At 42.2% G+C, this 23129-nt stretch overlaps 1 protein-coding gene across 2 annotated transcripts in view; it reads right to left on the bottom strand.

The window, feature by feature from the left end:
- Nucleotides 1-23129, bottom strand: part of LOC135546204 (immunoglobulin superfamily member 11-like) — a 115161-nt gene that overhangs the window by 90904 nt on the left and 1128 nt on the right. The gene's annotated exons all lie outside the window — the stretch shown is intronic.

The raw sequence follows: 23129 nt of genomic DNA, 5'->3' as shown, positions 1-23129 counted from the left end.
GTCAAAAGGTCAATGATGAGTCCCCCACAAGGTGAGACCCCCACTTGGACACAGCCAGGAAAATATTGAGAAGACGGGACCCAAGTCATCTGCCAAGACTAGTGATGAGGAGCCTGGTTCCAAAAGTCTACAATAACAGTCAGATTGACTGATTACATTTGTCTTAATCAGAGGTTAACATTAATTACAGGATGAGATGAGAGAGCCTTGGGCTTTAAATCCTTTGGCTGTACACAAAAACGCACACACGCACACACACACACACACACACACAGGAGAGGAAGCTTACAGAGGAAACCTACAGGGTGGTGTATGATACATGCTTATGCACAGTGCCTACTGGCTCTTGTAGGTTTCAGCACCATCTCCACCCTCTATCTCTAGTGTGCTAGATCTGCAGTTAATATAAAACGATTCTACACCATTTTCAATTATACATGAAGCCCCCCCACTTGCTCCCTAAGTGTACGGAACCCACCATTTTTCTGGCGCTGTCACGATCATTGTATGGAGTAGACCAGAGCGCAGCATGGTGTGAATGCATGATTTAACGAAAAAAGGAAAAAACACTAAAACAAACAAACTAACCAGACAAATGTGATCGCTATAGAAACAGAGTGCGAACATGCAACATCACATATACAATAACCCACCAAATACCCAAAGAGGATGGCTGCCTAAATATGGTTCCCAATCAGAGACAACGATAAACAGCTGCCTCTAATTGAGAACCCATCTAGGCAACCATAGACATACATAAACACCTAGATGGTAGACAACCCCATAAACCTACAAAAAACCCTAGACAGTGCAAAACACATACAGAGGGGCAAAAAAGTATTTAGTCAGCCACCAATTGTGCAAGTTCTCCCACTTAAAAAGATGAGAGAGGCCTGTAATTTTCATCATAGGTACACTTCAACTATGACAACTATGAAAAATCCAGAAAATCACATTGTAGGATTTTTAATGAATTTATTTGCAAATTATGGTTAGAAAATAAGTATTTGGTCAATAACAAAAGTTTATCTCAATACTTTGTTATATACCCTTTGTTGGCAATGACAGAGGTCAAACATTTTCTGTAAGTCTTCACAAGGTCTTCACACACTGTTGCTGGTATTTTGGCCCATTCCTCCATGCAGATCTCCTCTAGATCTGCTTGGAGGATCTGCATATGTAACATTTCAATCTGCTACACATCCATAGCCTCATGTATAGAACAGTGTTATGGAGGATGGGAAAGCACACAGTACACAGGAGCCCCTGAGGCCCTGGGCATAACACCATCCACCTATTACACTTTAAATTGGTCGCAGTAAAATCCCTCCGCTGTGGCTGAGGCATGACCTTTGCTGTTGTCTTATGTACAAGAGAACTAGTCGCTGTCAGCACGATCAGGGCCGGCGCTAGCCTTCTGTGGGCCCTAAGTGAGATTTGGTTGGGGCCCCCCTCATCAAGCAGCTAAAAATGTAGCGGCTGCATTGACGGCGAAGAGAAACATTTTAGTTTCAAAGTTAATTCCCTGCAATTCTACACATTTTGCCAAGGAGCTTAGAGACAATGTTGCAGTTCTACACATTACAGTGCATTAGGAAATATTCAGTCCCCTTGACTTTTTCAACATTTTGTTATGGTACAGCCTTATTCTAAAATTGATTAAATATTTTTTTCCCCTCATCAATATCCCACAATAACAAAGCAAAAACAGTGTTTTATACATTCTTGCAACAAAAAATAAATAAACTGAAATATCACATTTACATAAGTATTCAGACCCTTTACTCAGTACTTTGTTGAAGCACCTTTGGCAGCGATTACAGCCTTGAGACTTCTTGGGTATGACGGTACAAGCTTGACACACCTGTATTGGGGAGTTTCTCCCATTTTTCTCTGCAGATCCTCTCAAGCTCTGTCAGGTTGGATGGGGAATTTCAGGTCTCTCCAGAGATGTTCGATCGGGTTTAAGTCTGGGCTCAGGCTGGGCCACTCAATGAGACTTTCCTGAAGCCACTTGGCTTCAGGTTGTTGTCCTGTCGGAAGGTGAAGCTTCGCCCCGTACTAAGGTCCTGAGCGCTCTGAAGCAGGTTTTCATCCAGGATCTCTCTGTACTTTGGTCCATTCATCTTTGCCTCGATCCTGACTAGTCTCCCAGTCCCTGCCGCTGAAAAACATCCCCACATCATGATGCTGCCACCACCATGCTTCACCGTAGGAATGGTGCCAGGTGTCCTCCAGACGTGACTCTTGGCATTCAGGCCAAAGTGTTCATTGTTGGTTTCATCAGACCAGAGAATCTTGTTTCTCATGGTCTGAGAGTCTTTTAGGTACCTTTTGGCAAACTCCAAGCGGGCGGTCATGTGCCTTTTACTGAGGAGTGGCTTCTGTCTGGCCACTCTACCAGAAAGGCCTGATTGGTGGAGTGCTGCAGAGATGGTTGTCCTTGACCAAGGCCCTTCTCCCCCGATTGCTCAGTTTGGCCCGTGGTGGCCAGGTCTAGGAAGAGTCTTGGTGGTTCCAAACTTCTTCCATTTAAGAATGATGGAGGCCACTGTGTTCTTGGGGACCTTCAATGCTACAGAAATTGTTCGGTACCCTTCCCCAGATATACGGACAATTCCTTCGACCTCATGGCTTGGTTTTTGCTCTGACATGCAAGGTCAACTGTGGGACCTTATATAGACAGGTGTGTGTCTTTCCAAATCATGTCCAATCAATTGAATTTACCAAAAGGTGGACTCTTATCAAGAAACATCTCAAGGAAGATCAATGGAAACAGGATGCACCTAATTTCGAGTCTGATAGCAAAGGGTCTGAATATTTATGTAAATTATGTTTTCTTTTAAATATATATATATATATACACATTTGCAAGATTTCTAAAAAACTGTTTTTGCTTTGTCATTATGTGGTATTGTGTGTTGATTGATGAGGGGGGGAAACAATTTAATCCATTTTAGAATAAGACTAACATAACAAAATGTGTAAAATGTCAAGGGGTCTGAATACTTTCCCAATGCACTGTATGCCATGGGACGATTTATTTTGTTGCAATTTTATAACAACTTTAATGCAATTCTACTCATTTTGCCATGGTTTATGCCATGTTAATGATATCTGACTGAGAGTGACTAACAAAATCAATGGGGGCTCTGGAGGTTGGTATTTGGCCATGATTACTACAAGTTTAGATAACCGGCTCGATTAACTTAACAATCTAACAATTGTTAGCTGACATGACTAATTGAGTGACTGTCAGTGACTGACACGAGAGAAACTGCTGATGCACAACCACATTTGTAACTTACATTCTGTGTATTCTACTATTCTAACTCTCAACAGTAAGTAGAAACCCCATCTGAGTTCCTTAAAAAAAAAGAAAGTGGTCGCTTTGGGCCGGGGGCTCTTACTTATCCTGGAGCCGGCCCTGGGCACGATAAGTTAATAAGGCTTCAGTTAAGGTTGTGAAGTGTTTTAGCACTTACACCATCACTTTGGCAGAGAAACACCACCGAGCCAGGTTAAAGTGGATAGTTCACTTTAGGAAAGTCAAAAAAGCTCAATCTTCAAAACAGCAAATTATCCCTTTAATATTGTGCCCCAGATCTACAGATCGGAATATGGAGGAGACGGGATACAGCAGCAGCTCACAAACGTCTGGTAAGAAGTGCCAGTGAAAAGCCAAGCAGCCAAGAAACCAACCAACCAACCACACTGGGCCCAGGCTTCACCCAGGCTCTGGCCAGTGGAACAGGGGGCCTCTTGTTCCCGTGACATGGTGGCAGGAAACATGATGTATTCAGATGATAATGAGCCATGCAGCAGGACAATCAAAACCCCCAGTGTCCTGGCACCAGCTAGCCCTCTCTCAAAGACCCATCGCCAAGGAGACCAGTTGGAAACGGGACCCTGACAGTGCCTAGGGACAGTGAGGGCATTAAGGATTCCACAAAGCTCTGAACTAACTGAGGCTTTCCAGAGGACTGTCTTTCAGCAAAGAAAAACACACAGTACCCCTTGGTATATTTTCTATTGTAAAAGGCTGTGTTGGAATGCTGTTTTGAATATCATCTGTGGCCTGTGTGATTTTCTCCAAAACACGTCATCGCTGTTAGTTTCTATTTTATACACACAGTCCACCTGAGTCCTCGGCACTGTAGGCAGGGTGTAAGACAACCAAATAAAATGTCAAATAAAGTATTTTACTGCTCCCCAGGCAACTGTATTGAATACTCAGGGAGAAAAATGTGTAGATTCACATGCAGGTGTTTAATTCGCCTTCGCAGATGGCAGGAATCTTGGTCACAGAAGGGTAATGGTCATACACAGGTAGGCAATGGTCATACACAGGTAGGCAATGGTCATATACAGGCAGGCAATGGTCATACACAGGTAGGCAATGGTCATACACAGGCAGGCAATGGTCATACACAGGCAGGCAATGGTCATACACAGGTAGGCAATGGTCATACACAGGTAGGCAATGGTCATACACAGGCAGGCAATGGTCATACACAGGCAGGCAATGGTCATACACAGGTAGGCAAACAGGCAGGTGAATCAAAACTAGGACTGAAGGCTATAACTGGTTCTCACAAACGAGCTAGGAAAAGGCTTAGTAGAGTCAAAACGAACAATACCTCACAAAAGCACAAACAGAATGTACTGAACTAAATAAGGAGCTGATGAGACCAGGTGAGTAACTCACACAGGTGAAATCAATGAACAAAAATGTAAGACAGGGTTACGTTCAAGAACACAACGAAACAGAACACAAGGTTGACTAAGAAAATAAATACAGAACCTTACAGCAACAACAAAAACAATCAAGCCTTTGGATTCGAACCCTCTGCCCAAAATTACAGCTGACTACATGCAAACAAGTGGTAATGGTGTTAGAGCAGGGCTTTAAGACATGGTGGTATGCTCCAGATGTTAACTTAGAATTTTTTCAGATACCATGGCAGATCTGGATTCAAATACTATTTGAAAAAATTCCAATATTTGCCTGGAGTGCCAAATGGTCAGGTTTTGCCATTTCAAAGCTATTCTATTGGTTCCTTTGCAACAGGCAAGCTCAATGACGCCCAGCTAAAGTATTTTAAATGATTTCAGATAGTATTTGAACACAGGTCTGTTACCACAAAGGAGGAAAGTAGAATGGGTAGAAGAAGCTCAAGCAAAGTGTTGTAGTCCTTTCCTTTGTAATCTTGCTGCACTGTGCCAGCCAGTACACTGACTGACTGACTCTCCTCAAGATAGAGGCAGTACAGCCCTTACCCGCTGTGCAGTCGTGTGTGAAATGTGCTTCGGTGGGTGACTCTCTCAACCATGTATGCATTTCTAAAAGCTTCACTTTGACCTCTCCATCTACAGTCAACTGGTCTCTCCTGAGGAGTGTCTGTCAGATATCTAAAGGGAAGTATGCAGTTTATTCCTGAACTCACACTTTAACGGCACAGCTAAAAGCAACTCCCTTTAACGGTTTATTAACTATGACTACAGCACAGTCTCACACAGGCTCATCTGCATACCAATGTGCAATGAATTTTTCACCCTACTGTTAAACAAGGATTAATTAAAATTGCGCTCATTTTGCCATGCATAGCCATATAATCAGTTATAGCTGGGTCGAGCGGGCGTTTACCCTTTTGTCTAGACACCATTTTTAACAATTGAAAATAGCATCTCCTGTGGCTGTGTGAGCAAAGGGGTGGTTGCCTCAATGGGGCTCTCTGTCATTTTCAACCACCCTCAATTTTCTATTGTGTTCCCTCTAATAGCGAAGCCATCGCTTTCTGCACCCACCACCATATTACAGTCCCTCTTCCACTCTCCTAAAGCTTTAGTCACAGCTAAAAGTCAATATGCAATTTCAACAAGACAGCTGAAGCATACCTCCAATGTATTGAAACCTCTGTTCAAAACAACCTCAGACCTTTCTTTTTGTCTGGAGGTGTATAAAATCGAGCACACAGCCATGGAATCGCCATAGAAAAACATGAGCTGTAGAATGGCCCGTACTGAAGAGCTCAGTGACTTTCAACATGGCCGTCATAGGATGCCATCTTTGTCAAATCAGTTTGTCAAAAGCCCGCACTGCTAAAGCTGCCCCGGTCAACTGTAAGTGCTGTTATTGTGAAGTGGAAACATCTAAGCGCAACAGCGGCTCAGAGTCAAAGTGGTAGGCCACTATTTGTCATATGCGCCGAATACAACAGGTGTAGATCTTACATACGAGCCCTTAACCAACAATGCAGTTCAAGAAATAGAGTTAAGAAAATATTTACTGGCCTCCCGAGTGGTGCATTGGTCTAAAGCACTGCATCGCAGTGCTAGCTGTGCCACTAGAGATTCTAGGTTTGAGTCCAGGCTCTGTCGCAGCTGGCAGTGACCAGGAGACCCATGGGGCGGCGCACAATTGGCCCAGTGTTGTCCAGGTTAGGGGAGGGTTTGGCCGGCAGTGATGTCCTTGTCTCATCGCGCACTAGCATCTCCTGTGGCGGGTTGGGTGCAGTGCATGCTGACACGGTCACCAGCTGTACAGTGTTTCCTCAAACACATTGGTGTGGCTGGCTTCCGGGTTAAGTGGGAATAGCGTCAAAAAGCAGTGTGTCTTGGTTGGGTTGTGTTTCAGAGGAGGCACGGCTCTCGACCTTTGCCTCTCCCAAGTCCGTACGGGAGTTGCAGCAATGAGGCAAGACTGCAACTACCAATTGGATACCATGAAAATGGGCTAAAAATATTTTTATAATAATATTTCCTCTAACATCGCCTAGTATACAGTACCAGTCAAAAGTTTGGACACACCTACTCATTCAAAAGTTTTTCTTTATTTTTTACTATTTCTACATTGAAGTAAACTATGAAATAACACATATGGAATCATGTAGTAACCAAAAAAGTGTTAAACAATTATAGATTCTTCAAAGTAGCCACCCTTTGCCTTGATGACAGCTTTGCACACTCTTGGCATTCTCTCAACCAGCTTCATGAGGTAGTCACCTGGAATGCATTTCAATTAACAGGTGTGCCTTGTTAAAAGTTAATTTGTGGAATTTATTTCCTTCTTAATGAGTCAATCAGTTGTGTTGTGACAAGGTAGGGGTGGTATACAGAAGATAGCCCTATTTGGTAAAAGACCAAGTCCATATTATGGTAAGAACAGTTCAAATAAGCAAAGAGAAATGACAGTCCATCATTACTTTAAAACATGAATGTCAATGTGGAAAATTTCAAGAACTTTGAACGTTTCTTCAAGTGCAGTCGGAAAAACCATCAAGTGATATGATGGAACTGGCTCTCACGAGGACTGGCACTGGAAAGAAAGACCCAGAGTTACCTATGCTGCAGAAGATATCATTAGAGTTACCAGCTTCAGAAATTGCAGCCCTCAGAAATTGCGTGGTTGAATTGCTGCAAAGAAACCACTACAAAATGACACCAATAAGAAGAAGAGACTTGCTTGGGCCAAGAAACATGAGCAATGGACATTAGACAGGTGGAAATCAGTCTCCTGAAGGAGAAAAGGTGTTGTGCGCTCTTCACGACCAGTGGTGTAAAGTACTTAAGTAAAAAAAAACATTTAAAGTACTTCTGAAGTTGTTTTTTGGGGTATATGTACTTTACTATTTATAATTTTGACAATTTTTACTTTTACTTCACTACATTCCTAACTAAAATAATGTAAGTTTTACTCCATACATACACTTATTTATGAAGCCGGTGACTGAGGTGGTATACTCCTCAATGCCAATGGTTGAATCCCAGAACATATTCCAGTCTGTGCTAGCAAAACAGTCCTGTAGCGTAGCATCCGCGTCATTTGAGTTATTGAGCGATTTAGTTTTCGCTTGTAAGCAGGAATCAGGAGGATAGAATTCCGGTCAGATTTGCCAAATGGAGGGTGAGGGAGAGCTTTGTGTGTGGAGTAAAGGTGGTCTATAGGTTTTTTCCCCTCTGGTTGTGCATGTGACATTCTGGTAGAAATTAGGTAAAAGTTTTCCTGCATTAAAGTCCCTGGCCAGTAGGAGCGCCACATCTGGATGAGCATTTTCTTGTTTACCTATGGCCTTATACAGCTATTTGAGGGCAGTCTTCGTGCCAGCATCGGTTTGTGGTGGTAAATAGATGGCTACGAAAAACTGGCTACAAAAAATATAGATGAAAACTCTTGGTAGATAGTGGTGTCTACAGTTTATCATGAGGTACTCTACCTAGCCAATTCCAACACCAACCCGATGCTTTTAAGTTTGTGGGAAGATGTGAATGAGTGCACACCACAGGAGGCTGCAGATGGGAGGACAGCTCATAATAATTGCCGGAACAGAGCAAATGGAATGGCATTAAACACCTGGAAACCATGTGTTTGATGTATTTGTTACCGTTCCACTCATTTCTCTCCAGTCAAGTACCATGAGCCCGTTCTCCCCAATTAACCTGCCACCAACCTCCTGTGGTGCACACTTTAGGAAGGAGAGATTATTGAGACATGCCTTTTCTCTTTTAAAAAATGGAATATCTCAGTTGTTATGCATGACATACACTACCTCCAGTATCTATCAACACAGGAATTAATATTCGTGTTGGCATTGAGAGATGGGACAACATGGCAATTGCATGGTTATTGTTGGTTTGGGCTAATTACAGCTGTGATAACATGCAGGGATTAATGAATTAATAATTAATTGTGCATGGCTAATTACCCATATTGACTAGATTGATGTTAATTGCATTGTTAGCACTGTGTATTGCATATTGGACATCTGAAAAACAACCACAGGGGACCTAAACAGACAGCACGCAGGACCACGGTTTCAAACCAAAGACCTTTTCAACTCTAGTCATTAGATCATTCCCATGGCCATAACACTGTGCTGTATTTTTACTCAAGATCCACAGAAGAAGAGTGAAGCATGGCTCAGAGGGAAGAGGAGCAGGAAGTGTGACCATACAGGGAGGAAAAAGAAGAAATGATGGTGGTGGGATGAGGGCAGAGCAGACCGAGGGATGATGAGAGGCTGGAGATAGAAGAAGAGAGATGGAGGGAAAGAGGAGAACAAGGGAAGTAGAGAGAGGAGAGAATTTGTTGATGTGAGGTAGGGCCAAAGAGGCTTGCTGTCCACTGAGTCTCGTGAATACATAAACCCAAAGCTATCTATAATCTATAAATCACTGCATAGGGAACTGAGGGTTGTAATCTGCCGAAAAGCCTGTCTTAGCGAACGATTTGGGGCAAATAAACAGAGGAGCACTTTAATATTTTACACATTGTCTAGCGTCCATGTGGTACTTGCGAATCGTGGCTGTTAAATTACGCCCCACGCTAGCTTAAAGCCCCTCAATAGCCTGAATCTACTTCAAATCCTTTCTGCTGTGGGATAACACACACTAATAGGTAACACACCACTGGACCAGGGATCTGGGACACAACTAATATCAGGGCTGATAGATACACCATCTGGACAAAAGTATGTGGACACCTGCTCGTTTGAATATCTCATTCTAAAATCATGGACGTTTATATGGAGTCGGTCCCCCCTTTACTGCTATAACAGCCTCCACTCTTCTGGGAAGGCTTTCCACTAGATGTAGGAACATTGCTGAGGGGACCCACATCTAGTCAGCCACGAACATTAGTGAGGTAGAGCACTGATGTTGGGCGATTAGGCCTGGCTCACAGTCAGTGTTCCAATTCATCCCAAAGGTGTTCAATGGTTTTGAGGTCAGGGCTCTGTACAGTTGGCACTATGCATTGGGGCAAGTAGCGTTCTCCTGACATCTGCCAAACCCAGATTTGTCGGTCGGACTGCCAGATGAGGAAGTGTGATTCATCACTCCAGAGAACGCGTTTCCACTGCTCCGGAGTCCAATGGTGGAGAGCTTTACACCACTCCAGCTGACTCTTGGCATTGCATCTTAGGTTTGTGTGTGGCTGCTCTCCACGTATGACCTGCTCTGCACATATGACCAATTAAATGTAGTAGGCTATATCCCCCCCAGAATACGCACATTGCAGTGGCCCTTCTCCCTTCTATGACAGGGGCCCCGGCTATGAGGCCAGTGAAATCTGCTGTAACCATGTACCGATGGGATCTCCTGCATGCTCACTGTTCATGCTTACAAGCATCACTCTGCAGTTCTTACACGCATCAGACCTGACGTGCTCATTCATACTCAAGTAATGTTGCACGACTTTGGAAAGCGATTTGGCTCTTGTTTAAGTTGGAGAGGAAAGGGAACACGGTTGAAAACTTTGTGTAGACAACAAACCATTAGGGATCCATTCAGACACTCAGCACACATTAACCTGGCTGTCCTCTGGTGGAGAAGTAAAATATCATGTAATAAACTTCTACTGTATGTTAAATATACCGTTGCTAGTGGCTGTCCATCACTTAGCTACAACCTTATTCGTGTTTAGTTGAAACACATTTTTGCCCGACTGAACCTGTGCTGCATACATCTTCTTAGGTGGAAGCGAATCGATGGCTCTATGAAGCACGTCATCAAAAACGACAGAGAGAGAGAGACAGAGAGAGATATGGAGATGGAAAGATGGAGAAATAACACCCTGTCTGGTTATGAATTACCTATGGCTGTAAAAAAAAAAACTTGTGGCATGTTTAATGCAGTAGTGTCTCTATATTCCGCTGCTTCTCTGAAGATCTCTTTGGATGATTCCTTTACAGATTTCATTCAAACTAAGTATCAGAAAATCACAGCAACAGAAAAAAACACCAGTCTCAACTTCAACAGTGAAGAAGCGACTCCGGGATGCTGGCCTTCTAGGCAACGTTGCAAAGAAAAAGCCATACCTCAGACTGGCCAATAAAAAGAAAATGTGTAAGTCGCTCTGGATAAGAGCGTCTGCTAAATGACTTAAAAAAAAAAAAAAAAGATTAAGATGGGAAAAAGAACACAGACACTGGACAGAGGAACTCTGCAGAGAAGGTCAGCATCCCGGAGTCGCCTCTTCACTGTTGACGTTGAGACTGGTGTTTTGCGGGTACTATTTAATGAAGCTGCCAGATGAAAACTTTTGAGGCATCTGTTTCTCAAACTAGACACTCTAATGTACCTGTCCTCTTGCTCAGGTATGCACCGGGGCCTCCCACTCTTTCTATTCTGGTTAGAGACAGTTTGCGATGTTCTGTGAAGGGAGTAGTACACAGCGTTGTACGAGATCTTCAGTTTTTTGGCAGTTCCTGGCATGGAACAGCCTTCATCTCTCAGAACAAGAATAGACTGACGAGTTTCAGAAGAAAGTTATTTGTTTCTGGCCATTTTTGAGCCTGTAATCGAACCTACAAATGCTGATGCTCCAGATACTCAACTAGTCTAAAGGCCAGTTTTATTGCTTCTTTAAATCTGGACAACAGTTTTCAGCTGTACTAACATAATTGCAATAGGGTTTTCTAATGATCAATTAACCTTTTAAAATGATAAACGTGGATTAGCTAAAACAACGTGCCAATGGAACACAGGAGTGATGGTTGCTGAAAATGGGCCTCTGTACGCCCATGTAGATATTCTATTTTAAAAAATGTCAGTTTCCAGCTACAATAGTCATTTACAACATTAAAATGTCTACACTGTATTTCCTTCCGATCAATTTGATGTCATTTTAAAAATGGGCAAAAAATGCTTTACTTTCAAAAACAAGGACATTTCTAAGTGACCCCAAACACTTGAATGGTGGTTTAAATATCTATTCATTGTGCTTAATGTCAGAGGAACAGCATGACATTTCAATAGAACGACCTGTTCCAGAGGATGAGAATCTAGACAAACAAGGAATTGTGTAGTACAGTGGCGATTGGTTGACGTTGTACTACAGTGTCCCCCGAGTTGGGTTTTCTGGGTTAAAAAGAAAACAAACACTAGCCACTGGCTGCGTCACATACATCTAAACAGCCATCAGTTGAGAGCACACCACCTCCCTTCACATTTAAAAGCTTCTAACATTGAAATGCCAGTAAGCAGAAAAACCTTTTCAAAGCATTTCAATTTCGCACACCTCACGCTGGCACACTAAATACATCAAAGTGAAAGAATTCCCAGGCACATGAAAGCAGAGGTCTGTAGCCGTACCTCGAGGGAGGAAATGCGGAAGTCACCATTACAGAGCGCCAGACGACACGCTGGGTGCAAATATGTGCAATTTTTCTAAATTACATTCAGAATAATATGAATTATCCTCCATGTATTTTTAGAGAATCGTAATTATCTGGTCAAGACACTTTCCTGGTCTACCTGTTTTCTCTAGAGCAGTGTAATATTCAGTGATTTTGTCACAAACATAACAGACATAATAGTCTTCAACCACATAATATCTCGGAATTGGAAGCCATTACTATGGCCAGGGGCATAACCTCCAATTGTCAGCTCTACTAGTTTCAAGAGGTCATGTCTCTATTCTTTCTAGTCTATAGGGGAATTTATGGTAACAAGAATGCACTCACAGTGCTTATGTTGGAATTTCCTCTGCCTACAGTATACAAAAGCAACATGGTCCCATTTGAATATGCCAAAATAGTGACATTTAACCAAAGTAAAGGAAACTGTCAAAATAAAGGGAACACCAACATAGTTCTTTAATAGGGCGGTGGGCCGCCACGATGCACCTTGGCATGGATTCTACAAGTGTCGAATCAAATCAAATTGTATTTGTCACATGTGCCGAATACAACAGTGAAATGCTTACTTACAAGCCCTTAACCAACAATGCAGTTTTCAGAAAAATAAGTGTTAAGTAAAAAAATAAATAGATATGTTAATAAAAAAATGGTACCGGTACAAAGTCAATGTGCGGGGGCACAGGTTAGTCAAAGTAATTGAGGTAATATGTACATGTAGGTATCGGTAAAGGGACTATGTATAGATAATAAACAGAGAGCAGCAGCAGCGTAAAAGAGGGGGTGGGGGGTAGGACAATGTAAATATTCAGAGTAGCCATTTGATTAGCTGTTCAGGAGTCTTATGGCTTAGGGGTTGAAGCTGTTAAGAAGCCTTTTGGGCCTAGACTTGGCTCTCTGGTACCGCCTGCTGTGCATCGCCTGGTATAGAGGTCCTGGATGGCAGGAAGCTTGGCCCCAGTGATGTACTGGGCCACACGCACTATCCTCTGTAGTGCCTTGCGGTCAGAGGCCGGGCAATTGCCATACCAGGCAGAGATGCAGCCAGCTCTCGATGGTGCAGCTGTAGAACTTTTTGAGGATCTGAGGACCCATGCCAAATCTTTTCAGTCTTCTGAGGGGGGATAGGCTTTGTCGTGCCATCTTCACGAATTTCTTAGTGTGTTTGGACGATGATAGTTTGTTGGTGATGTGGACATCAAGGAACTTGAAGCTCTCAACCTGCTGCATAAAACCCCCTTCGATGAGAATGGGGGCGTTCTCGGTCCTCCTTTTCCTGTAGTCCACAATCATCTCCTTTGTCTTGATCACGTTGAGGCAGAGGTTGTTATCCTGGCACCACACTGCCAGGTCTCTGACCTCCTCCCTATACTGTAGTCTCATCGTTGTCAGTAACCAGGCTTACCACTGTTGCGTCGTCAGCAAACTTAATGATGGTGTTGGAGTTGTGTTTGGCCAAGCAGTTGTGGGTGAACATGAAGTACAGGAGGGGACTAAGTACACACCCCTGAGGGGCCCCAGGTTTGAGGATCAGCATGGTGGCGGCCCGTCAGGAAGTTCAGGATCCAGTTGCAGAGGGAGGTGTTTCGTCCCAGGGTCCTTAGCTAAGTGATTAGCTTTGTGGGCACTATGGTGTTGAACTCTGAGCTGTAGTCAATGAATAGCATTCTCACGTAGGTGTTCCTTTTGTCCAGGTGGGAAAGGGCAGTGTGGAGTGCAATAGAGATTGCACCATATGTGGATCTGTTGTGGCGGAATGCAAATTGTAGTGGGTCTAGGGTTTCTGGGGAAATGGTTTTGATGTGAGCCATGACCAGCCTTTCAAAGGACTTCATGGCTACAGACGTGAGTGCTACGGGTCGGTAGTCATTTAGGCAGGTTACCTTAGTGTTCTTGGGCACAGGGACTATGGTGGTCTGCTTGAAACAAGTTGGTATTACAGACTCAGACTCAGTCACTTGCCAGTTGGTCACGCATGCTTGGAGTCTGGAACTCTATTGGAGGGATTCAACACCATTCTTCCACAAGAAATTACATAATTTTTTGTTTCGTGGATGGTGGTGGAAAACACTGTCTCAGGCGCCACTCCAGAATCTCCCATAAGTGTTCAATTGGGTTGAGATCTGGTGACCGATAAGGCCATGGCATATGGTTCACATCGTTTTCATGCTCATCAAACCCTTCAGTGACCACTCGTGCCCTGTGGATGGGGGCATTGTCATGCTATGCGAGCATAGCCATGGTAGCCAAAATAATGGCCTGCCCAGCATATTTATACATGACCCTAAGCATGATGGGATGTTAATTCCCTAACTCGGGAAGTACACCTGTGTGAAAGCGCCTGCTTTCAATATACTTTATATGACTCATTTATTCAAGTGTTACTATTATTTTGGCAGTTACCTGTATGTCACTTATGCTGACATATTAATTACATGTCACTTGAGGTGATATATTACTTTTTTTGGCACTATGGTGATATATTACTTATATGTCACTATACAACAAAAGCTGAGTTTGAATAAATCCTTGTACCTGAGAAAAAGCTCACATGCAAACACTATACAAACATAATATATTACTTATATGTCACTATACAACAAAAGCTGAGTTTGAATAAATCCTTGTACCTGAGAAAAAGCTCACATGCAAACACTATACAAACATAAAGTGATGCTAGTTGGTGGCCAGTATGTGAGGTGGATTACAGCAGCTATGTGGTCATACCAGGGCCGGAGAGCATTAAACCTCTGGGATGCTCACTCACTGCCATGCCAAGGGAATTAGAGCACACTATACCTTCTGACCCATTGATTCCCCTGACCCGTCGGTTTATAAACAAACAATCCTTGCTAATGCCCTGATACATAATAATCCTCTATCAGACACTGTTGGAGGATTATAATAGGCTAACGCACAAGGAGGCAAGGTGTCTTATGGGTGTTGTAGGTTAAAATGTAATAGAATGTGGCTTACGAATAATAACTGCACCTGGGAGGTTTAATGATAGCTTTAAAATGCTTGCCATGCAAGCTTTACATTTTACATTGGTGTTAAAATGGAGAACCAAGGTACAGCACTAAATTAGCCATCTTCATAAAGCACGATACAATACTTTTTCTGTATTACAGATAGATAGACAAGGAACATTTCTAAACCCTCCCCTGCAATGCCATCAAATTTCAAGCCACTGAAGCCGAAAATTAAAAAACTGCAAGTTGAGGCCATTCTCAGGATGCTACTACAGCAGGGCAACATCCGCCTAAAAGATGCATAAACCCTGGGAGCAACGCACTGGGACAGGAAATCCACATTAAAGACAGGTTAGTCTGTGAACCACAGATGTGTCCCTCTCCTCACTCACAACAGTGTCACAACAGAAAGTTACTCCCAACAGTTTCACAACAGGAAGTTGTGGCAGTACAATCATACCCAGGGTTGGGTAGGTTACTTTCTCAATGTAATCCGTTACAGTTACATGTCCAAAATTGTAATTGGTAATGTAACTTTTGGATTACCCAAACGTAATCTGATTACATTAAGTTACTTTTAGATTACTTTCTCCTTAAGAGGCATTAAAAGAGGACAACAAATGCATTTTACCAATTGAACGACATCTATTGCAGGATAAATCCATGTTAAAGTTTACATAGCTGGCCATATGTTACCTTTTACTTTATGGGTTTGTTAAGTAGGCATCTTCTAACCCATCGCTTTCTACTACATACTACATATACATAAATTATATCTTTACATTAGAACCCAAAGTCTATCAGAATTCCAGTCATTCCAATAAATGTTATACCCCTTGATCTTCAAGAATAGGAAACATGGAAGTATTGATTAGCCAAATTGTTTTATCTGAGCATAACCCCAAAACTAAGGACTTATTAGCCTTATTAGCCAGCCCTACTCTGTTGTTTATGATTTTGTTGTTATTTAGGACTGACTGGGCTCACTGATTCGAGTCAAAAAATAAATGCTGCGCTCATGGAATGACATGCTTTAAGCACTAATGAAAAGTGCCATTTTCATGAGAAAAATGAATGCCATATGCTGCATTTGCTATAGGCCTATTGTCTACCTTTTCGTTGGCGTCACTTTTTTATCTTGGTAATATGAGGCTGTTTAAAGGGCAATTCCACAGATGAAACAATAACAAAACAGTTGCCCCGCCTCTGTTTTGGTAATAAACTGAGGGATGGGTCTGGAGAAATGTAACCACTCTCAGATTAATAGACAGAGCTATGGATGCAAGGACTGACCGTCCATGGTATCAAAAGTATTGTTTGAACCATGTTATGAGGTGATATAGCGTTTGTTTACATTTACAAAGTTTACAAACATTGGAGAAAAACAAACTAATACTTTGGGTTCTCATGGAGTGTGACAGTAGAACTACGCTCATGAAGGATGTATAACTTATATTCTTCAAGAATCAATAAATACAGTTGAAGTCGGAAGTTTACATAAACTAGTTTTAATGACTCCAAACTAAGTGTTTCAACCACCACAATTTTCTTGTTAACAAACTATAGTTTTGGCATGTCGGTTAGGACATCTACCTTGTGCATGACACAAGTCATTTTTCCAACAATTGTTTACAGACAGATTATTTCACTTATAATTCACTGTATCACAATTCCAGTGGGTTAAAAACTTTACATACACTAAGTTGACTGTGCCTTTTAACAGCTTGGAAAATTCCAGAACATTATGTCATGGCTTTAGAAGCCTCTGATAGACTAATTGACATGATTTGAGTCATTGGAAGTGTACCTGTGGATGTATTTCAAGGCCTACCTTCAACCTCAGTGCTTCTTTGCTTGACATCATGGGAAAATCAAAAGAAATCAGCCAAGACCTCAGAAAAATTATTGTAGATCTCCACAAGTCTGGTTCATCCTTGGGAGCAATTTCCAAATGCCTGCAGGTACCACGTTCATCTGTACAAACAACAGTACGCAAGGATAAACACCATGGGACCACGCAGCCGTCATACCGCTCAGGAAGGAGACGCATTCTGTCTCCTAGAGATGAACGTATTTTGGTGCGAAAAGTAAAAATCAATCACATAATAACAGCAAAGGACCTTGTGAAGATGCTGGAGGAAACAGGTACAAAAGTATCTATATCCACAGTAAAACTAATCCTATATCGACATAACCTGAAAGGCACCTCAGCAAGGAAGAAGCCACTGCTCCAAAACCTCCATAAAAAAGCCAAACTACAGTTTGCAACTGAACATGGGGACAAAGATCGTACTTTTTGGAAAAATGTCCTCTGGTCTGATGATACAAAAATAGAACTGTTTGGCCATACTGGCCATCGTTATGTTTGGAGGTAAAAGGGGGAGGCTTGCAAGCCAAAGAACACCATCCCAGCTGTGAAGCAGGGGGGTGGCAACATCATGTTGTGGGGGTGCTTTGCTGCAGGAGGGACTATTGCTCTTCACAAAATTGATGGCATCATGAGGGAGGAAAATTATGTGGATATATTGAAGCAACATCTCAAGACATCAGTCAGGAAGTTAAAGCTTGGTCGCAAATAGGTCTTCCAAGTGGACAATGACCCCAAGCATACTTCCAAAGTTGTGGCAAAATGGCTTAAGGACAACAAAGTCAAGGTATTGGAGTGGCCATCACAAAGGCCTGACCTCAATCCCATTGACAATGTGTGGGCAGAACTGAAAAAGCATGTGCGAGCAAGGAGGCCTCCAAACCTGACTCAGTTACACCATCTCTGTCACCATCACCATCTCTCAATGGACCAAAATTCACCCAGCTTATTGTGGAAAGCTTGTGGAAGGCTACCCAAAACGTTTGACCCAAGTTAAACAATTTAAAGGCAATGCTACCAAATACTAATTGAGTGTATGTAAACTTCGGAGCCACTGGCAATTTGATGAAAGAAATACAAGATGAAAGAAATTATTCTCTCTACTATTATTCTGACATTTCACATTCTCAAAATAAAGTGGTGATCCTGACTGACCTAAGACAGGGAATTTTTACTGGAATTAAAAGTCAGGAATTGTGAAAAACTGAGTTTAAATGTATTTGGCTAAGGTGTACATAAACTTCCGACTTCAAATTTAAGTCTCCAACTTCAGTTATTTTTGCAATTTGTTCCAGCCATTGGCAGCAGAGAGCGGGAAGGAAAGGCAGCCAAAGAGGTATTGAAAGCTGTCCACATACTCACATAAATCAGAACCGTCCAGAGTAGTGATGCTAGGCGGGCGGGCAGGTGCGGGCAGTGATCGGTTGAAGAGCATGCATTTAGTTTTACTAGTGTTTAAGTGCAGTTGGAAACCACGGAAGGAGTGTTGTATGGCATTGAATCTCGTTTGGAGGTTTGTTAACACAGTGTCCAAAGAAGGGCCAGATGTATACAGAATGGTATGATCTGCGTAGAGGTGGATCAAAGAATCACCCGCAGCAAGAACAACATCATTGATATATATCCTGAGAAAAGAGTCAGCCCGAGAACTCTGTGGCACCCCCATAGAGACTGCCAGATGTCAGAAGTTAAAGCTTGGTCGCAAATGGGTCTTCCAGATGGATAATGACCCCAAGCATACTTCCAAAGTTGTGGCAAAATAGCTTAAGGACAACAAAGTCAAGGTTTTGGAGTGGCCATCACAAAGCCCTGACCTCAAACCTATAGAAAATTTATTTGATGGTGGAATTGAAAAAGGTTGTGCGAGCAAGGAGGCCTACAAACCTGACTCAGTTACACCAGCTCTGTCAGGAGGAATGACCAAAATTCACCCAACTTATTGTGGGAAGCTTGTGGAAGGCTACCCGAAACGTTTGACCCAAGTTAAACAATTTAAAGGCAATGCTACCAAATACTTATTGAGTGTATGTAAACTTCTGACCCACTGGGAAAGTGATTAAATAAATTAAAGCTGAAATAAATCATTCTCTCTACTATTATTCTGACATTTCACATTCCGAAAGTAAAGTGGTGATCCTAACTGACCTAAGACAGGGAATTTTTACTGGAATTAAATGTCAGGAATAGTGAAAAACTGAGATTAATGTATTTGTCTAAGGTTAAGGTGTATATAAACTTCTGACTTCAATTGTGTGTGTATATATAATATATAATTCATGGTGATAGACTTAAAGGGGCGATCTGTAGTTGAATTAGAGTGAGCAATAAAAAACAAACTTTTATTCTATCGGCTGAGATCCGCGCTATGCAGCTATTGCAAGAGCGCATTTTTCATTTTCTGTCCACTGGTTTCAAAAACAATGATTGATAGGCAGCTTAAACTTCTTGAATTCAACCATTATTGGGTTCAGATACACATTTAGATTTGTGAACGACCATCCACAACAACCACAATCCATGAGGTGCAAATAGCTAAATGAGAAAGCAGCAGTGTGATTCACATCAATGCGCTATGTAGATATCAATAATGAGTGATATGCATATCGCCGTAGACTACACCACTGCAGTCATCCTTAGCTCCAAGCGTATTTTCAAATTGGATAATCTTTGGATGCTGACAGCAGCACCATTGGGAGACATAGCTTGGACTGTAAAAAGCCTATTCCTGCTCTTTCCCACAATCCATCAAACTCATTTGGTGTGGTTTTCTGACTTGTGGTCAGACTCTCAGGTGGAATAAATTTAAACGTGTGCCTTTTTTCAATGCTGATTTGAATGTCATTGAGAAAACAGAGAAGTGTCAAAGATTTGATTTAGCAAAACTCCTTTCTGAATTGAAAAGTAATGCTTGAAGTAATCATCTAGTTTTTCAAAAGTATCTGTAATCTGATTACAATATTTTTGCTGGTAATGTAACAGTTACCTTTTTTTGTAATCCCTTACATGTTACGGATTACGTTACTCCCCAACCCTGCTCATACCGTATACGTGCAGTCTAGTGGTTAGAGCCACAACCTTCAGAACACATATACCGTCTCAGGGTTCGAATCCACTTCCCTTCTGACACAAACTCTCTCCGATCTCTATTCAATTAAAATGTGTGTATTCTCACAGCTTAGTTTGATGACACTAATGAGATTGACATTTTAGTCATTTAGCAGACACTCTTATCCAGGATGACTTACAGGAGCAATTACGGTTAAGTTCCTTTCTCAAGGGCACATCGACAGATTTTTTTCACCTTGTCAGCTTGGGGATTCGAACCAGCGACCTTTCGGTTGGTGGCACCATCCCCTGAACAGCTAGGCTACCAAACCGCCAAATCCAAACAGCCATAACCAAACATTGCATTGAGGTGTTTTGGCATGACCTCGGCTCAAATCGCCTCAAGCTTCTCTTTTGGGTACTGTTAGTGTGTCCTGAGCAGTCAACTGTCTGCGAGTGGTATCTCTCGCTCTCTCAAATATCTCCGTCATTAATTTATACATTTCCCCAAAACCAGCTATCACAGTCGTCTTTTGAAGGCTTGTCCTCCTAGCTCATCTCTGTCGCTCATGCACTTTGCAAGTAGTCCCAAAGGTCTTTTAATTTTTGAGAAGATATTTTTAGCTTTAAAATAACCGAGGTGGAAACATCCATCTGTCCTACACACATTCCAGCTGCTCCTTTTTAGTGATGAACATTCTTATTTCCGCATACATTTTCCAGAGAAAACGAACACAAATGATTTGAGCACGTATTTAATGTATAAATCCTACTCTAATGTGTTTTTAAAGAATAATCGATTATTGAAATCATTTTATTCAATATCATTGAGAAGGGAGACTCATCATGAAGGACCACAGATGATTACAGAGATGGTGTGTTTTGTATTGAGCACGGCTTTCCCAGCTCTCTCACCCGAGTGCTTCTCTTTCCAGAGATTCCTCTGCCATGTCAGTCGTATTTATCTGTTCAATTCCGTTCTATTCGTTTACCTCGATTTTGGCAGGTAAATTGATTGAACTTATTCTAAACTACCAGTGTAGAGGAAACTGGCCATGGCATTATGAGTATCCAGGATAGTAAATTCAGCCAAGACACCCGGTTAACACCCCTACTTTTTGCCCGGGTTATGGTATTTCAGGATGCCTGTTGATGTCTGGAGGGTTAAAGCTTACAGTCCCTCTGCATAGACACTCTTATTGCCAAGAAATCGGTGTTAAATTGATGCAGGTAAAGTACATTACTGCTATTATGAGTTTTTCCATTGCTGCTTTTTTTTTTTTTACGTCTCGCCTTGGCCGCCTCTTCATCTTCCCAACACAGCATTTAACTCATGGGGTGCGGAGAACTTCAAACAAGATGCCACTACATCGGGGCACTGGTGGAACCGGGCAATTTAAAATGCATTATATTCAACAACAACTAGTTGAAAAGTTCAGGGACACCACTTCAGATACATTTAATTTGCAGAATTGATCAGCATGCCGGATTGGTTCTCCAGCCCTCCAGCTATCCAGTGAAATCTTTAGAGCCAGCCACGGAGAGACACACTCTGGGTATGGCCCTGGGCATCATTTCACAAGCAGAACCAATCCGCCATTTATTCTGTCCTTTTAAAAGTCCCTTGAACCAGCTCTGAAAAAAAAATGTTTTAACATAAAACTTTTTCTGCATCACTTTGTGCTCTGCATGTATCTGAATGTATGTACTCTGTCTCTCTGGCCTTAGCTAATTGACAGGAATGCAACATTTATGTTGGAAGGCTTGAGGACAGGCTACTTTTCCAACTAAGGCTGACAGTTTGAAGGGATTTTCAGTGAACTCGACAGTGTGAAGGGGACTATGTCCGGCGTCACTTGTGTGGAGAGAGTTCCCTTGTGACACGGGTTCTCCCAGACACAGGGGAGATCTAGCGGAAACTAACGGCCACAGTCAGCTAGAGAGACCACAGCACAGCACAGCACAGCACAGCACAGCACGGGAGACAACCCACTGGGCACAGACATCAATTCAATGTCTATTCCACATTGGTTCAACATAATTTCATTGAAATGACATGGAAACAATGTTGATTCAACCAGTTTGTGCCCAGTGGGAAGTGACGCTGAAGTAACACGGGCCAATAGAGTGCACTGTATCTCTCCTCTTCACCCAAACACTTTCCCCAACAAACCAGTAGTACCATATCAACAGAGCTAGCTTCACCATACTAGAGAGTTAACTCAGGGAGTTGATAATGAGGTGATCAGATCAATTCATATAACTGAGTGATGATGCCTGAGATGCACATTGCACCCAAGGGAGGTCAATATCAATATACAGCAGAAAAAAGAAGACATCTATTGCCAGTTCACTGTATTTAGAGACAAACACAAAGATAGAAAGAGGACATATTTGAAAAGTAAATCAACAACTTGTGTTCAGTCATGTGTCTTCTTTGGATACATTGTACAGTACGTACCACTCACGGTCATCTCTTTGGAGTACAAGGGAGAACTGCTGCAGCCCACCCTTTGAACTCTAGCATTTTCCACTGGATCACTTTAAGTACAGAGCAGATAAAGTGAGACCCTGATTACAGTAGACTTGGATGGGATGGGGAGAAGGATGCTCTGTCTCTGTCCACTATTGAATAGGGATGACATCAGACATCACACACAACATATAGCAAAGTATAGTGTTATGTTAAATAACTAGCACTCAATTGGATCAAACCAGAATTCAAAGTGACACTTCTCTGTGATACACAACCATGTGAGGGAGAAGGTTCATATTGGGAATATATTACACAAGCATTGGCCATTTCAACTGGTTCTGCACATATTTTGTTGTAATATAAAGATTACTTTGTATATTATTGTCGTCTACCCCCGCCTAGTTCCCATCTATATATTCTGAAAACTTCTTATGAGGTTGCACAGCTACAACGACAAGGCGGCCAGGGCGCGTCGTCACGGGGAATCGAGTGCTCTTAATCGCGCGGATTATCTGATGCAACCCTTTGTCGTCTGGACGGATCTTCGTTTCTATCTCAGACAAACACTGAATATTCTACTACATGTTTCAGTCCGTATCCATGGCATTGGCAATAACAGAGAATAAAGATTT

The sequence above is a fragment of the Oncorhynchus masou genome, chromosome 9 (genome assembly GCF_036934945.1).
Source record: "Oncorhynchus masou masou isolate Uvic2021 chromosome 9, UVic_Omas_1.1, whole genome shotgun sequence".
Taxonomy (NCBI): domain Eukaryota; kingdom Metazoa; phylum Chordata; class Actinopteri; order Salmoniformes; family Salmonidae; genus Oncorhynchus; species Oncorhynchus masou.
Note: the sequence above shows the minus strand (reverse complement) of the source record. Positions and strands in the feature narration are given on the sequence as shown.